This window comes from Eucalyptus grandis, chromosome 9 (genome assembly GCF_016545825.1).
Source record: "Eucalyptus grandis isolate ANBG69807.140 chromosome 9, ASM1654582v1, whole genome shotgun sequence".
In the NCBI taxonomy this organism is placed as follows: domain Eukaryota; kingdom Viridiplantae; phylum Streptophyta; class Magnoliopsida; order Myrtales; family Myrtaceae; genus Eucalyptus; species Eucalyptus grandis.
Window position 1 is genome coordinate 19,954,552 of NC_052620.1, and position 5,736 is coordinate 19,960,287.

Consider the following 5,736-nt stretch of genomic DNA (forward strand, 5'->3'; position numbering starts at 1 on the left):
TTTAACCCATTTATGACCCATTTATCGTAATGCAAATTTTTTTACCCATACTCGACATGACCCATATTTGACCCATACCCAACTTATCTAACTAAATTAGAGAAAGCTTATGTATTATAATTAAAAAAAAAAAAAAAGGTATTGCTAAAATACTTTTCAATTTTTATAATTTTTTAAAAATTGAATTTTTTAATTATTTTAATTTTTAAAAACGAATTTTTAATTATTTTTATTTTTATTTTTGAAGAATATAATTTTTCTGTTTCTCTTTTCTCTTTTCCTTTCTTCTTCTTCGGACAACGCCAGCCACTACAACGGCCGGCAACAGCCACAAGTGAGCCTCCAACTAGCCGGGCTCACCCAACACTTGCGAGCTCAAGGCTCGCGAGATTGGCGAGGCTCGAGCCTTGCTAGACATCGGTGAGGCCTCGGCCTCGCTAGCATTGAGCAAGCTCGAGCCTCACCAAACATCAACGAGGCCTCCGTGTCGCTGGATCTAGTGAACTCGAGCCTTACTTGGTCGGTCGCCGGCCGTCGTCTTGCCGGCCACAAGCTAAGGAAGGAGGAAGAAGAAAGAAAATTGAAATATAAAAAATAATTATAATTTCAATTTCTATAATAAAAATTATAAAGTTCAAGAGGGAAGAGAAAGATTGTGAAACTTTAGTTGAAAATGGGTTCTAAGTCCAACCCATTTAAAACTCATTTATCTTAAACCTTCAATTTTTAAACCTATTTAACTAGTTTTGTTGAAAAATAAGTGATCCATACATGACGCATTTATAATTTAAAGGAGTCATATATGGGTCTAATACCCATTTTGCCATCTCTATGTACAGAAAGGCGTGGGGTCATTCTTCGATGACTTTGAATGTTTGGCCTCACGTGTTTGGACTTGAATAAGGGGTTTGAAACGATATCTCTAATGAGCGAGTCATTAGATAGGCATGGTGGTGTCTAATCCCAATTCCACTAACTAATCACACTTCATTGTTAATGTGATTTATTAATTCGAGGATGACTCGGGGATTGGGATTAGCCAATCAAAAAAGAACAAAAGAAATTGCCTCACATAATTTAACTAATCCGATTCCACATACTTATCCAATCATGTGTCTAGATTATCCGTGTTCACGTAGAAGTAATTTAGATCAAAAAAACTACCATAGTGCTTTGAATGATTATTTATCTTGTAGTGATGACTCGTCCACCCACAATTATTCTAACATCAATCTCACATCATGGATGTGGTGTGAATAAGGAGATGGATTGAAGTTTTTTCAGCTTGACTTGGTGGGAAAAGAACTAGAAGGGGTCATTGTAGGCCAGAGCGACAAACTGCCCTCACCTTACTAGGAGATGCCCCTTCAAATCCATTTTAGGTAGGTAAGCTTTGAGCTCAAATTAATTGTACTTTTTCTCATAAGTGATGAGAGTAACTCAAAAGCTTGAGACACAGAGGTGAAGCAGATTTAGAGGTTCCAGACATGCCAAAATTAATTATATGCAACAACGGAAAAAATGCTTCTTTTGATAAGGAAAGAGAATTACTTATATATTCAGGGCAAACGGATTAAATGAATTACAATTGTTGAACTTGTGGTTCCACACATGACATCCACATGGAGTCTCAATCAAATTGCGATGTATCCTATCCAATGAGTTCGAGTCTAGAGGAGAAATTGGTGAAGGAGAGGAGGGAGACCGGCAAATTCCCATATCACATCCCCATCTTGCCAGTTGTTTGAATTTCGTCACAAATGGAGGCTGCGGCTCAATTAAGTGAAATGGAGAATTTGCTGCGATCATGGGGGCATTGTTTACACTGTGGGCAAGTCAATTATGTCTTTGGAAGCAAACGAAAAAGAAATCATTTATATAAAGTAAAAAGACCTCTTATTTTACTGAACCATAATTTTTTTCTTCAAAATATATACTTCATGAGTTATTTTGGAGATATTCTATTAATGGATAAATATGTAGATTAATAAATTTATCTCATCTTTAACATATGTTGATTTTAAAGTTTGAATCTTTTTAGTGTAATAAACAACCTAAAAAAAATATTACGATATTTTTCTCTTTCTATATATGTGTGTGTGCGCAATTGCTTCAATTATTAAAAAAAAAAAAAATTGTTCTTTTAAATAATAATTCTAATATTTCATGCAAATATGTTTTTATAAAATCTTTTAAATGTCAACTTTTCGCGCACACGACTTGTGGGTGTATGCTTTTGTTAGTAATAATACTAACAAAAGATATTCGTCTCTTAATTATCCTTGATTTCTCATGACACTTTACTAATTCCCCTGGTGATTTTACACAAATTTTTCAACAATATGTACCTAAGTGGGTCAATATACAATTCGTCCTCATCATGGTGCTTCCCGAAAGCTTAATAACATGACAACGACTAGATTTTGGAATCTTGGAATAAATGAAGACAAGAAAGTCTTTGTCTAGATCAATTTATTTGGGGCTTCATGAAAGCCTAATAACATGATTGGAATCTTGGAATCAACAACAACCATAATTCTTTTCCTACTTCAATTCATATTTTTTTTTTTTTATAAAGGATAACCAATTAGTCAATCTTAGGAATCTTGGGATAAACAAAGACTAGAAAGTCTTCCTTTAGATCAATTCACACTCTATTCATAAATAATAACAAATTAATCAATCTCATTTGCCATTTTTTTTTTCGTTTTTCTTGATGCTTAAAGTCAAATTGCTTTGCTGTCCCTTATTAATTGTTCATCCATCATACTAATCAAACTAGCAACCTTAAGATATGTTTAGAATGCAAGCAGTTCCTCAGGCGTAATAGCAGCCCAGATTCAACATAAAATTGGAGTGCGGACATTAGTTAAAAGTGATTAATAAATAAAGAGTGTTAAGCTCCACCAGCTAATTCCCATTATATTCCCCTTGGACGTACAAGCTTGCACTAGATCAATTCGATTTCGCACCCAAGAACGAAGAGAAGATAAGACGGCCGTCTTATATAGTTATATGAACACCTAAAGTAAATTATGAGCGTGTGGGGCCCACTTAGATAAAAGAGACTGTGAAACCTCCTCTGTCAATGTTATAGATAGGGGTGTGCATAGTCTAAGTTGGCAGTTCCTGGCCTAGAGCCAGGAACTGCCCGCTAAGGACTAGTTTCAAAAAATTGGAATCGGGAACCACCCGTTAATTGCATGGATCCACCCGAGAACTGGACTGCTGTTCCGGTCTGGTTCTCAGTGAATCCATGGAACCGGTCTCACCAATAATAATATCATTTTCAAAATCCTACTAGAAGTACTTTTCATATCGAGTAACATTTTTCTTTAAATCGAACCGACTTAATTAAGGGTACCATTTTTCTTTATTTTAATGGAAAACACTACCAAAGAAGAGAAATAGGTTTTTTCCTATTTTTGAATTATTTCAATTGAAATCTAAAATATTCTTTAAGTTCAAGAATATGAGAGATTTTCTTATGTAGATCGTCTTTTCTTTTATTCCATAACATTGCCCAATCTCTTATAACCTTTGCTTTACTGAATTTTTTTTGTAGAAACAATTTCATCAATACTCCACATTTTCTTGAACACAGTGTCCTATGTAAGTCCCAAAAGCATCCTTTGAATGAGCCATTTGTTGAGTTGTTGAAAGACAACTTACACACTTTACTAAATTCTTATAAAATCATGGAAACCATGAGAGGAGATGGAACCCTAAAATTTAAGTTTATTAATTAGTAATTTTGAAATTTATTTTAATTTTAATATAATTGGTTCGGTCCAGTGGGTGGATCCGCCCATAGAACTGGGAACCGGACCGGTTCCCTCAAGAACCACCAGTTCCGGGCGGTTCCGGTCCGGTTCTAGGCGGTCCGGGTGGGTCCCGTTTCTTTTGCACACCCCTAGTTATAGGCCAAGCCAAAGCAAAGACGAGGAAATGGGTCCCACTTATGCACCCGTGTCCACCCAATCGTCAATCACGCTTTCTACGTTCCTAAATTTCCTTCTATCTACACCGGGAAGGCGCATGTGAGGTGAGTGTAGATGATGCCTGTTCCATTAACGAGTTGCTAGCGTAAAATCGATTGAGACGGTCCAAATACCCAAATGATTTGTTCTTGTTTTTTTTTTTTTAAGTTCCAAAAATCGTTTGTACTTTCTTTTTCTTTTTTTTATCTGTGTGGGAGATTGCACCTTTATTAACTGCTTAATCGAAGCACAAATCAAGAATTAAATTCACAAAGATTTTCTTTAGGTGTTCATATAACTCATGCATGAAATACTTTCTTCCTTGCTGTGTCGAGAAGTTTTTTTTTCACATTGTACTTATATCATATGACAATTGCACGTAAAAAGATGGTCAATAAAGAACGGGAAACATGTTGATTGTAATTAATGGAGAAATGCTTATCTAGAATTACTTGAATGTAATGACATCATGCAAGATGAATATCTCGATTGTGCATCCATGCATACGAGATTGTTTTAAAGAATCATGTTTTTATCCACCCCTTTCCTTTAATCACTTTTTTTAAGGTGAGTTACAAAATAGACATTATCCATAGTTATAATTAATTAGTCTGGTTGTAGATTATGATTATAATTGGTAATCAAGCAAGTCAAGGCAACGAGGAAGGACAATGTAGTTCTTTTCTTGAAATTAATAATTCAAGGTTAGTGGGGGCTCGCATCATTTTGTGAGCACCTTTTTCTAAGTTGCACTCATCGGCTCAAGGATCCAAGGTTGATCCACTTTTTTTTTTTTTTTTTTTAATCATCATGTTTTAATTATTGTACTTTTACTTACTATATTCAATGATTTGCATCGAATTCTAATTTATCTTAAAAAAGAAAAGGTCGCTTGATCAGGCTCAAGGATCCAAGGTTGATCCACCTTTTTTTTTTAATCATCTTGTTTTAATTATTGTACTTTTACTTACTATATTCAATGATTTGCATCGAATTCTAATTTATCTTAAAAAAAGAAAAGGACGCTTGATTTGTGCTACGAGGGGCCCCTGATGTTGAATCTTGACCCATCGGCTTTCTTTCTCTCTCTAGTCATAGAGTAGATCTGCGGTTCTACGGGCCAACTTATTGCGAATTTGCCACTACATAATTTCTTACCTCCTTCTACCTTGTCAAATTCTGATACAACGAACCTCTTTTGAAGTGCTCATGCAAGATGTTTTCAATCCATGGGAAAGAACTTGTTAGATAATACTTTTTTATGAATGATTTAGGTGTTTCGAGGAAAATGAGAGATTGGGAAAACATTTTTCAAAAAATGATTGCTTATATTTTTGGAGAAAAATTAGTCAATGGAAAATGTTTTCATCATTGATTACAATCTTTGCCTAACTACTTCATGAGCAGAGAAAAAAAAATTCTATTAGTTTATTTTTGTCAGCGATTCAAACGATTATTTTCTGACTTACTTTCCATGAAACGAATGCATTCTTAAATACCTCTACGTATAGGTAGCTTCAAGCACCACCATTAGCTCCTTGACATCATGCCTTACTCATCATCTTCACAACCTCACTATCATTCTTTTGATAAACCCTTAGCCTTTCGATTATGTAAATTAAAACGATAAATTAATATGATAAATTAAGAGGGTTATGAAAGAGCTCAATTTTAATTTAACCTATGGTAAAAGAAAAGACACAATGCACACAAAGAGAAAATTGTCCAAAAGTCATAAACTTATTGCACTTTTGCC